The 23,014-nt window shown below is 37.8% G+C and overlaps 1 long non-coding RNA gene and 1 other non-coding gene across 10 annotated transcripts; one reads left to right on the top strand and one right to left on the bottom strand.

Moving 5' to 3' along the window:
• The first annotated feature begins 125 nt into the window (after nt 1-125).
• LOC112720624 (uncharacterized) lies at nt 126-21,928 on the top strand. Of its 9 annotated transcripts, none has more exons than XR_011867445.1 (7): nt 126-489; nt 590-749; nt 868-1,011; nt 1,377-1,453; nt 1,779-1,835; nt 2,478-2,612; nt 21,293-21,928. It is a non-coding gene; the product is annotated as an uncharacterized lncRNA (long non-coding RNA). The 9 variants fall into 9 exon arrangements; XR_011867444.1 differs by lacking the exon at nt 21,293-21,928 and adding an exon at nt 12,087-12,764; XR_011867443.1 differs by lacking the exon at nt 21,293-21,928 and adding an exon at nt 2,843-3,456.
• Nucleotides 16,145-16,248, bottom strand: LOC112725437 (small nucleolar RNA R71). The gene has a single exon (XR_003164546.1). It is a non-coding gene; the product is annotated as a small nucleolar RNA R71 (small nucleolar RNA).
• Nucleotides 21,929-23,014: the final 1,086 nt, after the last annotated feature.

Consider the following 23,014-nt stretch of genomic DNA (forward strand, 5'->3'; position numbering starts at 1 on the left):
GCCATTATGTATTTATCATTAATATTATATTTTATAATGGCAATTATTATTATTACCACTAAAAATATAAAAAAAATTATTTTTAGTGAAAATTTTTTAGTGACCATAACACTATAGCTGGTATTAGTTTTATTAAAATAATTTTTTCTTGATAATAGTTCCAGTAATCAATTTCACTGTCACCGAAACAGAGTAAGTGAGGGCGAGAACCTGATTCAGAGGGAAGAGAGATCTCATCACCGAAACCCTAAGTTCACTGTCACCGTCATCATCGCCGCGCCGCCTTAGGTCATCTCCACCCTCCAAATCGGCGCCTCCGCCTCCCCTGACATCTTCCTCCACCTCCTCCCCTCCCGCTTTCCAATCTCTGCAACCTCCATATCCACGAGTGCCTCTCTATTCTCCTTCCCCTCTCTCTTCCCGTTCCTGCTGGAAGCCGCTCTCTCAAGGTGCATTGTGTTGCCGACAACACCTCCTTCGCCATTTGAGGTAAGCTGTTGCCGTTTTCGTTTCCGTTTACGTTGCCGTTACCTCTGTTTCTTAGGTTTTTCTTTTTTATCTTGTAGCTGACTGTTAGGTTTGGGTTTAGGAACTTAGGGTTACTACTTTCAGTTGAATCGAAGAAAATGACGAAGAGTGAGCGAAAGAAACGAAACAACAAGAGTAAAGACGAGCAACGATTTACTGCAGATACTGCTAAGCTTAGAAAGTTCAAAGAACCATCCAAATCCTCTACTTTTTTGGATAAAGCAAGTCACAATTCTTAGCCTTTTTTTTCTTTTTATGTTGAATTTATTATCACGTTATTCCAAATTAATAATTTGAGATTTTCTAATTGAATAATGGTGTGTTGTTTGGTTGTTGTAGATGAAAGCAAGATTGTCAGGTGGTCATTTCAGGATGATTAACGAAAAGCTCTGCACTTGCATGTATGTACTATTATTCGCTCTTTCACTCAGTGGGAAGGAGACACTAAATTATTTCCAAGAAGAACCATCGCTATTTGACCTGGTAAGGGTTGTTTGCATTGATTCAATTTCCTTTTTGGAAAATATGCGGGTTCATTACTGGAGGACAATTTGTGCATTTATCTCTATGTAGTTCCAGTTACCATTATTATAGATTAGAGAATCTCATATTATGAGATATAATCCATAACTTTAAGTAGTCCCTTGTCTTTTCATTGAGTTAGTAGTGTGTATATATATATATATATATATTGTATTGTATTGTATTTTTCATACATGCATATCTAGGTATGTACCATTTTCTATCTAGGTTCAATGAACACATGACACCTTTCTTTTTTCTTTTTTCTTTTTTCATATTTACTAAGTATGGTTATATAAGACCAAGGCTCTTTTTTCTTGTCTCAGTGAGGAAAGCAGCTGAATTAGATCTTGAAGGGACAAGTGCTAACCCACTTTGCTTCATTTTCTAAGTGAGTTTATTGGTATGCTTCTTTTAATTATTTCTTCTTATTTTTTGTTTGTGATGTGTATGGGGTTGAATGCTTATAAATAAGTCTTATTGTTGTAAGTATAATGCCTTTGATTGTTCATTTTAAGCTGAATTAGTTAGAGCAGAATCTGCTACATTCGACGGTTTTATTTTTATTGTGCTTATTTATTCATCCATTAAAGCAATGTTTATGGCTTTTATCCTATTTTGTGTGACTTGTTAATGAATGATCATAAGGTCCTTTGTGACTTGAGAATTACAGTTCTTGGCAGAGATCTATTGATGTTTGGTCTTTTGTGATTTTTTTACGTATTCAGGTTCTATTGGACAATGCAAAATGGGCATATGTGGGAGGCTTCACAGAAGATAAACAGGTTGGCTCTTACACTTCATTACTCAGTGCTGCTAGAAAACCTGTTTTTTACTTTCTTGCAGCACTTAGACTCAGACATAAGTATGATAAAAACTGTTTTGGAATATAAGACATATCTGATGAGATAAGTACTCAAGAAAATTAAAAGTAGAAAGGAAAGAAAAAGAATAACCCTAGCTTTAGAGGTGGTGAAGCTGATTGGGAGTAGCAAAGGTGGTTGAGAACGGCATGTTTGTTTTGATGAACAAAGAACGAACATGTATGCTCTCTATTCTCCCATCCTTTTCATTCTCTCCTTCCCCTTTGTTTAATTTTGATTATTGCTTGTTCCCTACTGCAATTAGAAGGAAGCTAAGCTAAGCTAAGCCATAAGTTATATATAGTTACTATACTGTTGTTTTTCTCTAACCTTATAGAGAAAGAGGAGAATGGTGAGTGAATGAGAGAAAGAGAGAGAAAGATACAATTTATTAGGATCGTAAAGGGGAAGTATTAGTATTAGTATTCAGTACAATTGTCATGTAGATCAAAAAAAAAAAAGAACACCGGTTATACATGCTTATTAGTTAAGCTAAGCAGGGAGATCCTTGTGAAAGAATAATTAATCAATCAATTAATTAATTAATTAATTAATTAATTAAAGGTTTCCCCAGCCGGTGGCATGTGAAAGAACAAGGCAGACATGGAAGTGAAGTGTGAAAGTCAACACTGTAATACTGACTGAACTGAACTCAGCAGAGCTAACTAGTTTAAGAATCTTTCTTCAATCTCCAATCATGTAAGTCTTTCTCTTCCTTCTCCTTTTCTGTCTCATTGATGAGCGGATAATTTATACACTTTTTGGCATTGTTTTTACATAGTTTTTAGTATGATTTAGTTAGTTTTTAATATATTTTTATTAATTTTTAAATAAAAATCACATTTCTGGACTTTACTATGAGTTTGTGTATTTTTCTGTGATTTCGGGTATTTTTTTGGCTGAAATTGAGGGACTTGAGCAAAAATCAGATTCAGAGGTTGAAGAAGGACTGCATATGCTGTTGGATTCTGACCTCCCTGCACTCAAAGTGGATTTTCTGGAGCTACAGGAGTCCAAATGGTGCGCTCTCAATTGTGTTGGAAAGTAGACATCCAGGGCTTTCCATAAATATATAATAGTCCATACTTTGCTGAAGTTTAGATGACACAAACTGGCGTTCAACGCCAGCTCTCTGCCCTATTCTAGAGTTAAACGCCAGAAACAGGTTGTAAAGCAGAGTTAAACGCCAGAAACAGGTTATAAACTGGCGTTTAACTCCAAGGAAGACCTCTGCACGTGGAAGCTTCAATGCTCAGCCCAAGCACACACCAAGTGGGCCCGGAAGTGATTTTCTGCATCATTTACTCAATTCTGTAACCATAGTAACTAGTTTAGGATAAATAAAACTCTTTACTATTGTACTAGGGGTCTTTTCCCTTATTTTCAAATTCATATGCTATTTGGGGAGGCTGGCCATTCGGCCATGGCTGGACCTTGTTCTTATCTATTTTCAATGGTAGAGTTTCTACACATCATAGATTAAGGTGTGGAGCTCTGCTGTTCCTCATGAATTAATGCAAAGTACTATTGTTTTTCTATTCAATTCAAACCTATTTCTTCTCTAAGATATCCATTCGCACACAAGAACATGATGAATGTGATGATTATGTGACGCTCATCATCATTCTCACTTATGAACGCGTGCCTGACAAACACTTCCGTTCTACATGCAAATAAGCTTGAATGTGTATCTCTTAGCCTTCTGATCGTGAGATCAGAGTCTTCGTGGTATAGGCTAGAACTATTGGCGGCCATTCTTGAGGTCCAGAAAGTCTAAACCTTGTATGTGGTATTCCGAGTAGGATCCGGGAAGGGATGGCTGTGACGAGCTTCAAACTCGCGAGTGCTGGGCGTAGTGACAGACGCAAAAGGATTACTGAATCCTATTCCAGTATGATCGAGAACCGACAGATGAATAGCTGTGCGGTGACAGCGCATCTTGGACCATTTTCACTGAGAGGATGGGAAGTAGCCATTGACAACGGTGATGCCCTACACAAAGCTTGCCATAGAAAGTAGTGGGAATGATTAGATGAAGACAGCAAGAAAGCAGAGGTTCAGGAGGAACGAAAGCATCTTTATACGCTTATCTGAAATTCTCACCAACGACTTACATAAGTATCTCTATCCCATTTTATGTTTTATTTATCTTTTAATTATTAAAACTCTATAACCATTTGAATCCGCCTGACTGAGATTTACAAGGTGACCATAGCTTGCTTCAAGCCGACAATCTCCGTGGGATCGACCCTTACTCACGTAAGGTTTATTACTTGGACGACCTAGTGCACTTGCTGGTTAGTTGTGCGAAGTTGTGACAAAGTGTGTAAATTACGTTCCGAGCACCAAGTTTTTGGCGCCGTTGTTAAGGATCACAATTTCGTGCACCAAGTTTTTGGCGCCGTTGCCGAGGAGAGAACGAACAACAATTTTGCATTTGTTTCCGGCAACAACAATGCCAAGTTTTTGGTCCGGCAACAACACCAAATTTTTGGCATCGTTGCCGGGGATTGTTCGAGTTTGGACAACTAACGGTTCATCTTATTGCTCAGATTAGGTAATTTTATTTTAATTTTAAGTTTTTGTTTTTATTCTTTTAATTTTCGAAAAAAATTTTCAAAAAAAAAATTTTAATTAGATTATTCTATGGCTTCAGAATTTTTAAGAATGAATTCTAGAGTTTCACAAGATATGTTGAAGCCTGGTTGGCTGTAAAGCCATGTCTAATTCTTTTGGACCGAGGCTTCCACTCATCACGACAGAAGCAAGTTGAATAAAGTATCAGCTGTTGTATGTCTAATTTGTATCTGCTAAAGCTTGGCTGGCCATTGGCCATGTCTAGTGTTTTGGACTGGAGCTTTCACTGAAAGCTTGGCTAGCTAGTAAGCCATGTCTAATTCCTGGACCGGAGCTTTAGACTAACATCGCAAAGATTCCTGGAATTCTCATTAAAAATTTTGAAATCCTTATTTTTCTTTTCCAATTAATTTTTGAAAAACTCAAAAAATTTTTTTTAATAAAATCATAAAAACCAAAAATATTGTATTTATTGTTTGAGTCTAGTGTCAAATTTTAAGTTTGGTGTCAATTGCATGTTTATCTCTTTCTTGCATTTTTCGAAAATTCATGCATTGCATTCTTCAAGATCTTTAAGTTGTTCTTGGTAAGTGTTCTTGTTTGATCTTTAAAATTTCTTGTTTTGTGTCTTTTCTTGTTTTTCATATGCATTCTTGCATTCACAGTGTCTAAAAATTAAAAATTTCTAAGTTTGGTGTCTTGCATGTTCTTCTTTTCTTAAAAATTTTAAAAAACAAGTCTTGATGTTCATCTTGATCTTCAAAGTGTTATTGGTATTCATCTTGACATTCATAGGGTTCTTGCATGCATCATTTGTTTTGATCCAAAATTTTCATATGCATTGAGTCTTTTTGGTGTTTTTCTCTTTCTTCATTAAAAATTCAAGAATAAAAAAAATATCTTTCCCTTATTCACTCATAAATTTTCGAAAATTTGAGTTGACTTTTTCAAAACTTTTTAAAATTTAGTTGTTTCTTATGAGTCAAATCAAATTTTCAATTTAAAAATCCTATCTTTTTCAAATCTTTTTCAAAAATCAAATCTTTTTCATTTTTTTCTTTCATATTTTCAAAAATTTCAATTTGATTTTCAAAAATCTTTTTCTTATTTTGTTTCATAATCTCAAAATCTTTACTAACAATTAATGTGATTGATTCAAAAAAAAAGTTTGTTACTTGCCTATTAAGAAAGGTTCAATCTTTAATTTTTAAAATCATATCTTTTTGTTTCTTGTTAGTCAAATAATCAACTTTAATTTTCAAAATCAAATCTTTTTAAATTTCTTTTTCAAATCTTTCTCAAAATAAGTTTCAATCACATCTTTTTCAAAATCAATTTCAAAATCTTTTCTAACTTCTTATCTATCTTCTTATCTTTTCAAAATTGATTTTCAAATCTTTTTTTTCAATTAATCTTATCTTGTTTGATTCTTATCTTTTTCAAAACTACCTAACTAATTTTCTCTCTCTAATTTTCGAAAAGCACCTTCTTCTTTTTCAAAATTTCTTTTTAATTAACTAATTATTTTAAATTTTAATTTTAATTTTATTTCTTTTCTTATTTCGAATTTTAACTTTAATTTTTAATTAAAAACAAAAAAATATTTTTATTTTATTTCTTTTAATTTTTGAATTCTTCCCTCTCTCATCTCCTTCTTATTATTTATTCATCTACTAACACTTCTCTTCCACCCAAGAATTCGAACCCACTCTTCCTCTCTGTGTTTGGATTCTCATCTTTTCCTTCCTCCATTCTTCTCTTCTTATACTTACATAAGGAATCTCTATACTGTGACATAGAGGATTCCATATCTTCTTTTTTGTTTTCTTCTTTTTCATATGAGCAGGAACAAGGATAAGAACATTCTTGTTGAAGCCGATCCTGAACTTGAAAGGACTCTGAAGAGAAAGCTAAGGGAAGCTAAAGCACAACTCTCTGGAGAAAATCTGACAGAAATTTTCAAAAAAGAAGGAGACATGACCGAAAATAATAACAATGCAAGGAAGATGCTTGGTGACTTTACTGCACCAAATTCTAATTTACATGGAAGAAGCATCTCAATCCCTGCCATTGGAGCAAACAATTTTGAGCTAAAGCCACAATTAGTTTCTCTGATGCAGCAGAATTGCAAGTTTCATGGACTTCCATCAGAAGATCCTTTTCAGTTCTTAACTGAATTCTTGCAAATCTGTGATATTGTTAAGACCAATGGAGTTGACTCCGAGGTCTACAGGCTTATGCTTTTCCCGTTTGCTGTAAGAGACAGAGCTAGAATATGGTTGGACTCTTAACCTAAAGATAGCCTGAACTCTTGGGATAAGCTGGTCACGACTTTCTTAGCCAAGTTCTTTCCTCCTCAAAAGCTTAGCAAGCTTAAAGTGGATGTTCAAACCTTCAAACAGAAAGAAGGTAAATCCCTCTATGAAGCTTGGGAGAGATATAAGCAACTGACCAAAAAGTGTCCTTCTGACATGCTTTCAGAATGGACCATCCTGGATATATTCTATGATGGTCTGTCTGAATTATCAAAGATGTCATTGGACCATTCTGCAGGTGGATCCATTTACCTAAAGAAAACGCCTGCAGAAGCTCAAGAACTCATTGACATGGTTGCAAATAACCAATTCATGTACACTTCTGAAAGGAATCCTGTAAGTAATGGGACGCCTCAAAGGAAGGGAGTTCTTGAAATTGATACTATGAATGCCATATTGGCTCAAAATAAAATATTGACTCAGCAAGTCAATATGATTTCTCAGAGTCTGAATGGATTGCTAGCTGCATCCAACAGAACTTAAGAGGCATCTTCTGAAGAAGAAGCTTATGATCCTGAGAACCCTGCAATAGCAGAGGTGAATTACATGGGGGAACCCTATGGGAATACCTATAATCCCTCATAGAAAAATCATCCAAATTTCTCATGGAAGGATCAACAAAAGCCCCAACAAGGCTTTAATAATGGTGGAAGAAACAGGTTTAGCAATAGCAAGCCTTTTCCATCATCCACTCAGCAATAGACAGAGAATTCAGAGCAGAATCCATCTAGCTTAGCAAATATAGTCTCTAATCTATCTAAGGCCACTTTAAGTTTCATGAATGAAATAAGGTCCTCCATTAGAAATTTGGAGGCACAAGTGGGCTAGCTGAGTAAAAGAGTCACTGAAACCCCTCCTAGTACTCTCCCAAGCAATACAGAAGAGAATCTAAAAAGAGAGTGCAAGGCCATAACCTTACTTGGTGTGGCCGAACCCAGAGAGGAGGAGGAGGACGTGAATCCTAGTGAGGAAGACCTCCTGGGACGTTCAGTGACCAATAAGGAGTTTCCCTTTGAGGAACCAAAGGAATCTGAGGCTCATCTAGAGATCATAGAGATTCCATTGAACCTCCTTTTACCATTCATGAGCTCTGATGACTATTCATCTTCTAAAGAAGATGAAGACATTGCTGAAGAGCAAGTTGCTCGATATTTAGGAGCAATCATGAAGCTGAATGCCAAATTATTTGGTAATGAGACTTGGGAGGATGAACCTCCATTGCTCACCAATGAACTAAATGCATTGGATAGGCAGAAATTACCTCAAAAGAAACAAGATCCTGGTAAATTCCTAATTCCCTGTAACATAGGCACCATGACCTTTGAGAAGGCTCTGTGTGACCTGGGGTCAGGCATTAACCTTATGCCACTCTCTGTAATGGAGAAACTTAGGATCTTTGAGGTGCAACCTGCCAGAATCTCATTAGAGATGGCAGACAACTCAAGAAAACAGGCTTATGAACTAGTAGAGGACGTGTTAGTAAAGGTTGAAGGCCTTTACATCCCTGCTGATTTCATAATCCTAGACACTGGGAAGGATGAGGATAAATCCATCATCCTTAGAAGACCCTTCCTAGCCACAGCAAGAGCTGTGACTGATGTGGACAGAGGAGAATTGGTCCTTCAAATGAATGAGGACAACCTTGTGTTTAAAACTCAAGGATCTCCTTCTGTAACCATGGAGAGTAAGCATGAAAAGCTTCTCTCACTGCAGAGTCAACCAAAGCCCCCACAGTCAAACTCTAAGTTTGGTGTTGGGAGGCCACAACCAAACTCTAAGTTTGGTGTTGAACCCCCACATTCAAACTCTAAGTTTGGTGTTGGGAGGTTCCAACAATGCTCTGAATATATGTGAGGCTCCATGAGAGCTCACTGTCAAGCTATTGACACTAAAGAAGCGCTTGTTGGGAGGCAACCCAATGTTATTTAATTATATCTATTTTATTTTCTATTATTATTTTATATTTTTTCAGGTTGATGATCATGTGGAGTCACAAAAACTACTGAAAAATTAAAAACAGAATGAAAAACAGCTTTAAAAATAGCTCACCCTGGAGGAAGAACTTACTGGCGTTTAAACGCCAGTAAGAAGTATCAAACTGGCGTTTAACGCCAGAAAGAAGCATCAAGCTGGCGTTAAACGCCAGAAACAAGCACCAGACTGGCGTTTAACGCCAGAACAGAGCATGGAAGTGGCGTTAAACACCAGAAACAAGCTACATTTGGGCGTTTAACGCCAAAAACAAGCAGCAAGCTGGCGTTTAACGCCAGACATGCATGCTAAGGGCATTTTACACGCCTAATTGGAGCAGGGATGTTAAGTCCTTGACCCCACAGGATCTGTGGACCCCACAGGATCCCCTCAGGATCTGTGGACCCCACAGGATCCCCTCAGGATCTGTGGACCCCACAGGATCCCCACATTTTCTTCTCTCCTCTTCACACCTTTACATAACTCTCTTCCATAAATACCCCTCACCAATCACCTCAATCACTCTTCCCCATCACCTCTTCACCAATCACATCCATTCTCTCTTCCCCATAAACCCCACCTACCTCCAAAATTTAAACTCTTTTCCCTCCCAAACCCAACCCTAATGGCCGAACCCTTAACCTCCTCCCACTCCTATATAAACCCCTCATTCCTTCTTCATTTTCACACAACACAACCCGCTCTTCTTTCCCTTGGCCAAATACACCTTCTCCTTCCATCTCCTCTATTTTCTTCCTCTTCTCCTTTTTTCTTTCTTCTTTTGCTCGGGGACGAGCAAACATTTTAAGTTTGGTGTGGTAAAAGTATTGCTTTTTGTTTTTCCATAACCATTAATGGCACCTAAGGCCAGAGAAACCTCAAGAAAGAGGAAAGGGAAGGCAATTGCTTCCACCTCTGAGTCATGGGAGATGGAGAGATTCATCTCAAAGGTCCATCAAGACCACTTGTATGAAGTTGTGGCCAAGAAGAAAGTGATCCCTGGGGTTCCTTTCAAGCTCAAAAAGAATGAGTATCCGGAGATCCGACATGAGATCCGAAGAAGAGGTTGGGAAGTTCTCACCAACCCCATTCAACAAGTTGGGATCTTAATGGTTCAAGAGTTCTATGCAAACGCATGGATCACTAGGAACCATGATCAAAGTGTGAACCCGAATCCAAAGCATTGGCTTACCATGGTTCGGGGAAAATACTTAGATTTCAGTCCGAAAAATGTAAGGCTATCGTTCAACTTGCCAATGATGGAAGAAAATGCACGCCCTTACACTAGAAGGGTCAACTTTGATCAAAGGTTGGACCAAGTCCTCATGGACATATGTGTGGAAGGAGCTCAATGGAAAGTTGACTCAAGAGGCAAGTCGGTTCAATTGAGAAGACTGGACCTTAAGCCTGTAGCTAGAGGATGGTTGGAGTTTATTCAACGTTCAATCATTCCTACTAGCAACCCGTCTGAAGTTACTATAGACCGGGCCATCATGATCCATAGTATCATGATTGGGGAGGAAGTGGAAGTTCATGAGATTATACGTCAAGAACTCTACAAGGTGGCTGACAAGTCCTCCACTTTGGCAAGGTTAGCCTTTCTTCACCTCATTTGTCACCTCTGCAACTCGGCTGGAATTGACATAGAGGGAGACATCCTCATTGAAGAGGACAAGCCCATCACTAAGAAGAGTATTGAGCAAACAAGAGATCATGGACCTCAACAAGAGCATGAGGAAATCGCTCACCATGAAATCCCTGAGATGCCTCAGGGGATGCACTTCCGTCCACAAAACTATTGGGAGTAAATCAACACTTCCTTAGGAGAATTAAGTTCCAACATGGGACAACTAAGGGTGGAGCACCAAGAGCACTCCATTATTCTCCATGATATTAGAGAAGATCAAAGAGCTATGAGGGAGGAGCAACAAAGGCAAGAAAGAGATATAGAGGAGCTCAAGAGCACCATTGGTTCTTCAAGAAGAGGAAGACGTCACCCTCACTAAGGTGGACCCATTCCTTAATCTCCTTGTTCTTATTTTCCTGTTTTTCATTTACTATGCTTTATGTTTATGTTTGTGTCTTGTTACATGATCATTAGTATTTAAGTGTCCATGCCTTAAAGTTATGAATGTCCTATGAATCCATCACCTCTCTTAAATGAAAAATATTCTAAAAACAAAAGAACAAGAAATACAGGGTTTCGAATTCATCCTTGAAACTAGTTTAATTATTTTGATGTGGTGACAATACTTTTTTTTTGAATGAATGCTTGAACATTGCATATGTCTTTTGAAATTGTTGTTTATGAATGTTAAATATGTTGGCTCTTGAAGAATGATGAAAAAGGAGACATGTTATTTGATAATCTGAAAAATCATAAAATTCATTCTTGAAGCAAGAAAAAACAGTGAATAGAGAAGAGCTTGCGAAAAAAAAAGAGAAAAGAAAAATGGTGAAAAAAAGAAAAAAGGAAAAGAAAAAGCAAGCAGAAAAAGCCAAAAGCTCTTTAAACAAAAAGGCAAGAGCAAAAAGTTAATAGCCCTTAAAACCAAAAGGCAAGGGTAAAAAGGATCCAAGGATTTGAGCATTAGTGGATAGGAGGGCCTAAAGGAATAAAATCCTGGCCTAAGCGGCTAAACCAAGCTATCCCTAACCATGTGCTTGTGGCGTGAAGGTGTCAAGTGAAAACTTGAGACTGAGCAGTTAAAGTCGAGGTCCAAAGCAAAAAAAGAGTATGCTTAAGAACCCTGGACACCTATAATTGGGGACTTTAGCAAAGCTGAGTCACAATCTGAAAAGGTTCACCCAGTTATGTGTCTGTGGCATTTATAAATCCGGTGGTAATACTGGAAAACAAAGTGCTTAGGGCCACGGCCAAGACTCATAAAGTAGCAGTGTTCAAGAATCAACATACTGAACTAGGAGAATCAGTAACACTATCTGAATTCTAAGTTCCTATAGATGCCAATCATTCTGAACTTCAAGGGATAAAGTGAGATGCCAAAACTATTCAAGAGGCAAAAAGCTACTAGTCCCGCTCATCTGATTGGAGCTAAGTTTCATTGATATTTTGAAATCTATAGTATATTCTCTTCTTTTTATCTTATTTGATTTTCAGTTGCTTGGGGACAAGCAACAATTTAAGTTTGGTGTTGTGATGAGCGGATAATTTATACGCTTTTTGGCATTGTTTTTACATAGTTTTTAGTATGATTTAGTTAGTTTTTAATATATTTTTATTAGTTTTTAAATAAAAATCACATTTCTGGACTTTACTATGAGTTTGTGTATTTTTCTATGATTTCAGGTATTTTCTGGCTGAAATTGAGGGACTTGAGCAAAAATCAGATTCAGAGGTTGAAGAAGGACTGCAGATGCTGTTGGATTCTGACCTCCCTGCACTCAAAGTGGATTTTCTGGAGCTACAGAAGTCCAAATGGCGCTCTCTCAATTGCGTTGGAAAGTAGACATCCAGGGCTTTCTAGCAATATATAATAGTTCATTCTTTGCTCGAATTTAGACAACGCATACTGGCGTTTAACGCCAGCTCTCTGCCCTATTCTGGAGTTAAACGCCAGAAACAGGTTGCAAAGCAGAGTTAATTGGCAGAAACAGGTTACAAACTGGCGTTTAACTCCAAGGAAGACCTCTGCACGTGGAAGCTTTAATGCTCTGTCCAAGCACACACCAAGTGGGCCCGGAAGTGATTTTCTGCATCATTTATTCAATTTTGTAACCCTAGTAACTAGTTTAGGATAAATAGAACTCTTTACTATTGTACTAGGGGTCTTTTCCCTTATTTTTGAATTCATATGCCATTTGGGGAGGCTGGCCATTCGGCCATGCCTGGACCTTGTTCTTATCTATTTTCAACGGTAGAGTTTCTACACATCATAGATTAAGGTGTGGAGCTCTGCTGTTCCTCATGAATTAATGCAAAGTACTACTGTTTTTCTATTCAATTCAAACCTATTTCCTTCTCTAAGATATCCATTCGCACACAAGAACATGATGAATGTGATGATTATGTGACGCTCATCATCATTCTCACTTATGAACGCGTGCCTGACAAGCACTTCTGTTCTACATGCAAACAAGCTTGAATGTGTATCTCTTAGCCTTCTGATCATGAGATCAGAGTCTTCGTGGTATAGGCTAGAACTATTGGCGGCCATTCTTGAGGTCCGGAAAGTCTAAACCTTGTCTGTGGTATTCCGTGTAGGATTCGGGAAGGGATGGTTGTGACGAGCTTCAAACTCGCGAGTGCTGGGCGTAGTGACAGACGCAAAAGGATTACTGAATCCTATTCCAGTATGATCGAGAACCGACAGATCAATAGCCGTGCAGTGACTGCACATCTTGGACCATTTTCACTGAGAGGATGGAAAGTAGCCATTGACAACAGTGATGCCCTACACAAAGCTTGCCATAGAAAGGAGTGTGAATGATTGGATGAAGACAGTAGGAAAGCAGAGGTTCAGGAGGAACGAAAGCATCTCTATATGCTTATCTGAAATTCTCACCAACGACTTACATAAGTATCTCTATCCCATTTTACGGTTTATTTATCTTTTAATTATTAAAACTCTATAACCATTTGAATCCGCCTGACTGAGATTTACAAGGTGATCATAGCTTGCTTCAAGCCGACAATCTCCGTGGGATCGACTCTTACTCACGTAAGGTTTATTACTTGGACGACCCAGTACATTTGCTAGTTAGTTGTGCGATGTTGTGACAAAGTGTGTGAATTACGTTCCGAGCACCAGGTTTTTGGCGCCGTTGTTAAGGATCACAATTTCGTGCACCAAGTTTTTGGCGCCGTTGCCGGGGAGGGAACGAACAACAATTTCGCATTTGTTTCCGGCAACAACAGTGCCAAGTTTTTGGTCTGGCAACAACACCAAGTTTTTGGCGCCGTTGCCGGGGATTGTTCGAGTTTGGACAACTGACGGTTCATCTTGTTTCTCAGATTAGGTAATTTTATTTTAATTTTAAGTTTTTGTTTTTATTCTTTTAATTTTCGAAAAAAAAATTTTCAAAAAAAAATTAAATTAGATTATTCTATGGCTTCAGAATTTTTAAGAATGAATTCTAGAGTTTCACGAGATATGTTGAAGCCTGGCTGGCTGTAAAGCCATGTCTAATTCTTTTGGACCGAGGCTTCCACTCATCACCACAGAAGCAAGTTGAATGAAGTATCAGCTGTTGTATGTCTGATTTGTATCTGCTAAAGCTTGGCTGGCCATTGGCCATGTCTAGTGTTTTGGACCGGAGCTTTCACTGAAAGCTTGGCTGGTTAGTAAGCCATGTCTAATTCCTGGACCGGAGCTTTAGACTAACATTGCAAAGATTCCTGGAATTCTCATTAAAAATTTTGAAATCCTTATTTTTCTTTTCCAATTAATTTTTGAAAAACTCAAAAAATTTTTTTTAATAAAATCATAAAAACCAAAAATATTGTATTTCTTGTTTGAGTCTAGTGTCAAATTTTAAGTTTGGTGTCAATTGCATGTTTATCTCTTTCTTGCATTTTTCGAAAATTCATGCATTGTATTCTTCATGATCTTCAAGTTGTTCTTGGTAAGTCTTCTTGTTTGATCTTTAAAATTTCTTGTTTTGTGTCTTTTCTTATTTTTCATATGCATTCTTGCATTCATAGTGTCTAAAAATTAAAAATTTCTAAGTTTGGTGTCTTGCATGTTCTTCTTTTCTTAAAAATTTTCAAAAACAAGTCTTGATGTTCATCTTGATCTTCAAAGTGTTCTTAGTGCTCATCTTGACATTTATAGTGTTCTTGCATGCATCATTTGTTTTGATCCAAAACTTTCACGCATTGAGTCTTTTTGGTGTTTTTCTCTTTCTTCATTAAAAATTCAAAAATCAAAAAAATATCTTACCCTTATTCACTCATAAATTTTTGAAAATTTGAGTTGACTTTTTCAAAACTTTTTAAAATTTAGTTGTTTCTTATGAGTCAAATCAAATTTTTAATTTAAAAATCCTATCTTTTTCAAATCTTTTTCAAAAATCAAATCTTTTTCATTTTTTTCTTTCATATTTTCGAAAATTTCAATTTGATTTTCAAAAATCTTTTTCTTATTTTGTTTCATAATCGCAAAATCTTTACTAACAATTAATGTGATTGATTCAAAAAAAAAAGTTTATTACTTGCCTATTAAGAAAGGTTCAATCTTTAATTTTTAAAATCATATCTTTTTGTTTCTTGTTAGTCAAGTAATTAACTTTAATTTTCAAAATCAAATCTTTTTAAATTTCTTTTTCAAATCTTTCTCAAAATAAGTTTCAATCACATCTTTTTCAAAATCAATTTCAAAATCTTTTCTAACTTCTTATCTAACTTCCTATCTTCTCAAAATTGATTTTCAAATCTTTTTTTTCAATTAATCTTATCTTGTTTGATTCTTATCTTTTTCAAAACTACCTAACTAATTTTCTCTCTCTAATTTTCGAAAAGCACCTTCCTCTTTTTCAAAATTTCTTTTTAATTAACTAATTATTTTAAATTTTAATTTTAATTTTATTTCTTTTCTTATTTTTGAATTTTAACTTTATTTTTTAATTAAAAACAAAAAATATTTTTATTTTATTTCTTTTAATTTTTGAATTCTTTCCTCTCGCATCTCCTTCTAATTATTTATTCATCTACTAACACTTCTCTTCCACCCAAGAATTCGAACCCACTCTTCCCCTCTGTGTTTGGATTCTCATCTTTTCCTTCCTCTATTCTTCTCTTCTTATACTTACATAAGGAATTTCTACACTGTGACATAGAGGATTCCATATCTTCTTTTCTATTTTCTTCTTTTTCATATGAGTAGGAACAAGGATAAGAACATTCTTGTTAAAGCCGATCCTGAACCTGAAAGGACTCTGAAGAGAAAGCTAAGGGAAGATAAAGCACAACTCTCTGGAGAAAATCTGACAGAAATTTTTGAAAAAGAAGGAGACATGGCCGAAAATAATAACAATGCAAGGAAGATGCTTGGTGACTTTACTGCACCAAATTCCAATTTACATGGAAGAAGCATCTCAATCCCTGCCATTGGAGCAAACAATTTTGAGCTAAAGCCTCAATTAGTTTCTCTGATGCAGCAGAATTGCAAGTTTCATGGACTTCCATCAGAAGATCCTTTTCAGTTCTTAACTGAATTCTTGCAAATCTGTGATACTGTTAAGACCAATGGGATTGACTCTGAGGTCTACAGGCTTATGATTTTCCCGTTTGCTGTAAGAGACAGAGCTAGAATATGGTTGGACTCTCAACCTAAAGATAGCCTGAACTCTTGGGATAAGCTGGTCACGACTTTCTTAGCCAAGTTCTTTCCTCCTCAAAAGCTTAGCAAGCTTAGAGTGGATGTTCAAACCTTCAAACAGAAAGAAGGTGAATCCTTCTATGAAGCTTGGGAGAGACATAAGCAACTGACCAAAAAGTGTCATTCTGACATGCTTTCAGAATGGAACATCCTTGATATATTCTATGATGGTCTATCTGAGTTATCAAAGATGTCATTGGACCATTCTGCATGTGGATCCATTCACCTAAAGAAAACGCCTGCAGAAGCTCAAGAACTCATTGACTTGGTTTCAAATAACCAGTTCATGTACACTTCTGAAAGGAATCCTGTAAGTAATGGGACACCTCAAAGGAAGGGAGTTCTTGAAATTGATACTATGAATGCCATATTGGCTCAGAATAAAATATTGACTCAGTAAGTCAATATGATTTCTCAGAGTCTGAATGGATTGCTAGATGCATCCAACAGTACTTAAGAGGCATCTTCTGAAGAAGAAGCTTATGATCCTGAGAACCCTGCAATAGCAGAGGTGAATTACATGGGGGAACCCTATGGGAATACCTATAATCCCTCATGGAAAAATCATCCAAATTTCTCATGGAAGGATCAAAAAAAGCCCCAACAAGGCTTTAATAATGGTGGAAGAAACAGGTTTAGCAATAGCAAGCCTTTTCCATCATCCACTCAGCAACAGACAGAGAATTCAGAGCAGAATCCATCTAGCTTAGCAAATATAGTCTCTAATCTATCTAAGGCAACTTTAAGTTTCATGAATAAAACAAGGTCCTCCATTAGAAATTTGGAAGCACAAGTGGGCCAGCTGAGTAAAAGAGTCACTGAAACCCCTCCTAGTACTCTCCCAAGCAATACAGAAGAGAATCTAAAAAGAGAGTGCAAGGCCATAACCTTACTTGGTGTGGCCGAACCCAGAGAGGAGGAGAAGGACGTGAATCCTAGTGAGGAAGACCTCCTGGGACGTTCAGTGACCAATAAGGAGTTTTCCTTTGAAGAACCAAAGGAATCTGAGGCTCATCTAGAGATCATAGAGATTCCATTGAACCTCCTTTTACCATTCATGAGCTCTGATGACTATTCATCTTCTGAAGAAGATGAAGACATTGCTGAAGAGCAAGTTGCTCAATATTTAGGAGCAATCATGAAGCTGAATGCCAAATTATTTGGTAATGAGACTTGGGAGGATGAACCTCCATTGCTCACCAATGAACTAAATGCATTGGATAGGCAGAAATTACCTCAAAAGAAACAAGATCCTGGTAAATTCCTAATTCCCTGTAACATAGGCACCATGACCTTTGAGAAGGCTCTGTGTGACCTGGGGTCAGGCATTAACCTTATGCCACTCTCTGTAATGGAGAAACTTGGGATCTTTGAGGTGCAAGCTGCCAGAATCTCATTAGAGATGGCAGACAACTCAAGAAAATAGGCTTATGGACTAGTAGAGGATGTGTTAGTAAAGGTTGAAGGCCTTTACATCCCTGCTGATTTCATAATCCTAGACACTGGGAAGGATGAGGATGAATCCATCATCCTTAGAAGACCCTTCCTAGCCATAGCAAGAGCTGTGATTGATGTGGATAGAGGAAAATTGGTCCTTCAACTGAATGAGGACAACCTTGTGTTTAAAACTCAAGGATCTCCTTCTATAACCATGGAGAGTAAGCATGAAAAGCTTCTCTCACTGCAGAGTCAACCAAAGCCCCCACAATCAAACTCTAAGTTTGGTGTTGGGAGGCCACAACCAAACTCTAAGTTTGGTGAACCCCCACATTCAAACTCTAAGTTTGGTGTTGGGAGGTTCCAACAATGCTCTGAATATATGTGAGGCTCCATGAGAGCTCACTATCAAGCTATTGACACTAAAGAACCACTTGTTGGGAGACAACCCAATGTTATTTAATTATATCTATTTTATTTTCTATTGTTATTTTATGTTTTTTTTAGGTTGATGATCATGTGGAGTCACAAAAACTACTGAAAAATCAAAAACATAATGAAAAACAACTTTAAAAATAGCTCACCTTGGAGGAAGAACTTAGTGGCGTTTAAACGCCAGTAAGAAGCATCAAACTGGCGTTTAACGCCAGAAAGAAGCATCAAGCTGGCGTTAAACGCCAGAAACAAGCACCAGACTGGTGTTTAACGCCAGAACAGAGCATGGAAGTGGCGTTAAACACCAGAAACAGGCTACATTTGGGCGTTTAACGCCAAAAACAAGCAGCAAGCTGGCATTTAACACCAGACATGCATGCTAAGGGCGTTTTACACGCCTAATTGGAGCAGGGATGTTAAGTCCTTGACCCCACAGGATTCCCACATTTTCTTCTCTCCTCTTCACACCTTTTCATAACTCTCTTCCACAAATACCCATCACCAATCACCTCAATCACTCTTCCCCATCGCCTCTTCACCAATCACATCCGTTCTCTCTTCCCCATAAACCCCACTTACCTCCAAAATTCAAAATCTTTTCCCTCCCAAACCCAACCCTAATGGCCGAACCCTAAACCTCCTCCCACTCCTATATAAACCCCTCATTCCTTCTTCATTTTCACACAACACAACCCTCTCTTCTTCCCCTTGTCCGAATACACCTTCTTCCTCCATCTCCTCCATTTTCTTCCTCTTCTCCTTATTTCTTTCTTCTTTTGCTTAGGGACGAGCAAACATTTTAAGTTTGGTGTGGTAAAAGCATTGCTTTTTGTTTTTCCATAACCATTAATGGCACCTAAGGCCAGAGAAACCTCAAGAAAGAGGAAAGGGAAGGCAACTGCTTCCACCTCTGAGTCATGGGAGATGGAGAGATTCATCTCAAAAGTCCATCAAGACCACTTCTATGAAGTTGTGGCCAAGAAGAAAGTGATCCCTGAGGTTCCTTTCAAGCTCAAAAAGAATGAGTATCCGGAGTTCCGATATGAGATCCGAAGAAGAGGTTGGGAAGTTCTCACCAACCCCATTCAACAAGTCGAGATCTTAATGGTTCAAGAGTTCTATGCAAACGCATGGATCACTAGGAACCATGATCAAAGTGTGAACCCGAATCCAAAGCATTGGCTTACCATGGTTCGGGGGAAATACTTAGATTTCAATCCAGAAAATGTAACTCTGGCGTTCAACTTGCCAATGATGGAAGAAAATGCACGCCCCTACACTATAGGGGTCAACTTTGATCAAAGGTTAGACCAAGTCCTCATGGACATATGTGTGGAAGGAGCTCAATGGAAAGTTGACTCAAGAGGCAAGCCGGTTCAATTGAGAAGACTGGACCTTAAGCCTGTAGCTAGAGGATGGTTGGAGTTTATTCAACGTTCAATCATTCCTACTAGCAACCGGTCTGAAGTTACTATAGATCGGGCCATCATGATCCATAGTATCATGATTGGGGAGGAAGTGGAAGTTCATGAGATTATACCTCAAGAACTCTACAAGGTGGCTGACAAGTCCTCCACTTTGGCAAGGTTAGCCTTTCCTCACCTCATTTGTCACCTCTGCAATTCGGTTGGAATTGACATAGAGGGAGACATCCTCATTGAAGAGGATAAGCCCATCACCAAGAAGAGGATAGAGCAAACAAGAGATCATGGACCTCAACAAGAGCATGAGGAAATCCCGCACCATGAAATTCCTGAGATGCCTCAGGGGATGCACTTCCGTCCACAAAACTATTGGGAGCAAATCAACACTTTCTTATGAGAATTAATTTCCAACATGGGACAACTAAGGGTGGAGCACTAAGAGCACTCCATCATTCTCCATGAGATTAGAGAAGATCAAAGAGCTATGAGGGAGGAGCAACAAAGGCAAGGAAGAGACATAGAGGAGCTCAAGAGCACCATTGGTTCTTCAAGAAGAGGAAGACGTCACCCTCACTAAGGTGGACCCGTTCCTTAATCTCCTTGTTCTTATTTTCCTATTTTTCATTTACTATGCTTTATGTTTATGTTTGTGTCTTGTTACATGATCATTAGTATTTAAGTGTCCATGCCTTAAAGTTATGAATGTCCTATGAATCCATCACCTCTCTTAAATGAAAAATGTTCTAAAAACAAAAGAACAAGAAGTACAGGGTTTCGAATTCATCCTTGAAACTAGTTTAATTATTTTGATGTGGTGACAATACTTTTTGTTTTCTGAATGAATGCTTGAACAGTGCATATGTCTTTTGAAATTGTTGTTTATGAATGTTAAATATGTTGGCTCTTAAAGAATGATAAAAAAGGAGACATGTTATTTGATAATCTGAAAAATCATAAAATTGATTCTTGAAGCAAGAAAAAGCAGTGAATAGAGAAGAGCTTGCAAAAAAAAAAGAGAAAATAAAAATGGCAAAAAAAGAAAGAAAAAGAAAAAGCAAGCAGAAGAAGCCAAAAGCTCTTTAAACCAAAAGGCAAGAGCAAAAAGCCAATAGCCCTTAAAACCAAAAGGCAAGGGTAAAAAGGATCTAAGGCTTTGAGCATCAGTGGATAGGAGGGCCTAAAGGAATAAAATCCTGGCCTAAGCGGCTAAACCAAGCTGTCCCTAACCATGTGCTTGTGGCGTGAAGGTGTCAAGTGAAAACTTGAGACTGAGCGGTTAAAGTCGAGGTCCAAAGCAAAAGAAGAGTATGCTTAAGAACCCTGGACACCTATAATTGGGGACTTTAGCAAAGTTGAGTCACAATCTGAAAAGGTTCACCCAGTTATGTGTCTGTGGCATTTATGTATCCGGTGGTAATACTGGAAAACAAAGTGCTTAGGGCCACGACCAAGACTCATAAAGTAGCAGTGTTCAAGAATCAACATACTGAACTAGGAGAATCAATAACACTATCTGAATTCTAAGTTCCTATAGATGCCAATCATTTTGAACTTCAAGGGATAAAGTGAGATGCCAAAACTATTCAAGAGGCAAAAAGCTACTAGTCCCGCTCATCTGATTGGAGCTAAGTTTCATTGATATTTTGGAATCTATAGTATATTCTCTTCTTTTTATCCTATTTGATTTTCAGTTGCTTGGGGACAAGCAACAATTTAAGTTTGGTGTTGTGATGAGCGGATAATTTATACACTTTTTGGTATTGTTTTTACATAGTTTTTAGTATAATTTAGTTAGTTTTTAATATATTTTTATTAGTTTTTAAATAAAAATCACATTTTTGGACTTTACTATGAGTTTGTGTGTTTTTCTGTGATTTCAGGTATTTTCTGGCTGAAATTGAGGGACTTGAGTAAAAATCAGATTCAGAGGTTGAAGAAGGACTGCAGATGCTGTTGGATTCTGACCTCCCTGCACTCAAAGTGGATTTTCTGGAGCTACAAGAGTCCAAATGGTGCGCTCTCAATTGCGTTAGAAAGTAGACATCCAGGGCTTTCCAGAAATATATAATAATCCATACTTTGACCGAGTTTAGATAACGCAAACTGGCGTTCAACGCCAGCTCTCTGCCCTATTCTGGAGTTAAATGACAGAAATAGGTTGCAAAGCAGAGTTAAACGCCAGAAATAGGTTACAAACTGGTGTTTAACTCCAAGGAAGACCTTTGCACGTGGAAGCTTCAATGCTCAGCCCAAGCACACACCAAGTGGGCCCGGAAGTGATTTTATGCATCATTTACTCAATTATGTAACCCTAGTAACTAGCTTAGGATAAATAGAACTCTTTACTATTGTACTAGGGGTCTTTTCCCTTATTTTCGAATTCATATGCCATTTGGGGAGGCTGGCCCTTCGGCCATGCCTGGACCTTGTTCTTATGTATTTTCAACGGTAGAGTTTCTAGAGAGCTCTGCTGTTCCTCATGAATTAATGCAAAGTACAACTGTTTTTCTATTCAATTCAAACCTATTTCTTCTCTAAGATATCTATTCGCACACAAGAACATGATGAATGCGATGATTATGTGACGCTCATCATCATTCTCACTTATGAACGCGTGCCTGACAAACACTTCCGTTCTACATGCAAACAAGCTTGAATGTGTATCTCTTAGCCTTCTAATCGTGAGATCAGAGTCTTCGTGGTATAGGCTAGAACTATTGGCAGCCATTCTTGATTCCGAAAAGTCTAAACCTTGTCTGTGGTATTCCGAATAGGATCTGGGAAATGATGGCTATGACGAGCTTCAAACTCGCAAGTGCTGGGCGTAGTGACAGATGCAAAAGAATTACTGAATCCTATTCCAGTATGTCGAGAACCGACAGATGAATAGCCGTGCGGTGACTGCACATCTTGGACCATTTTCACTGAGAGGATGGAAGTAGCCATTGACAACGGTGATGGCCTACACAAAGCTTGCCATAGAAAGGAGTGGGAATGATTGAATGAAGACAGCAGGAAAGCAGAGGTTCAGGAGGAACGAAAGCATCGCTATACGCTTATCTAAAATTCTCACCAATGACTTACATAAGTATCTCTATCCCATTTTACATTTTATTTATCTTTTAATTATTAAAACTCTATAACCATTTGAATCTGCCTGACTGAGATTTACAAGGTGACCATAGCTTGCTTCAAGCCGACAATCTCCGTGGGATCGACCCTTACTCACGTAAGGTTTATTACTTGGACGACCCAGTGCACTTGCTGGTTAGTTGTGCGAAGTTGTGACAAAGTGTGTGAATTACGTTCCGAGCACCAAGTTTTTGGCGCCGTTGTTAAGGATCACAATTTCATGCACCACTCATGCATACTGATACAGAAAGCAGTTTCATGATTCTGTTTGCTGTTAGTTTCAGCCATGGATATGTAGAATCAAACTCCAACCCTTGACACTGAGGAAGACAAATATGCTTCCCTTTCTAACTTGCTTCAAGAATTCACAACTATTCCTAATATTGACAAGGCTTGGCTTTTTAACTCTCATTCAACTATTCCCAATACACTTTTCTTGGCTTTCTTGACATGAAATGGTAAATGTTGAT

Source organism: Arachis hypogaea, chromosome 11, assembly GCF_003086295.3.
Source record: "Arachis hypogaea cultivar Tifrunner chromosome 11, arahy.Tifrunner.gnm2.J5K5, whole genome shotgun sequence".
In the NCBI taxonomy this organism is placed as follows: domain Eukaryota; kingdom Viridiplantae; phylum Streptophyta; class Magnoliopsida; order Fabales; family Fabaceae; genus Arachis; species Arachis hypogaea.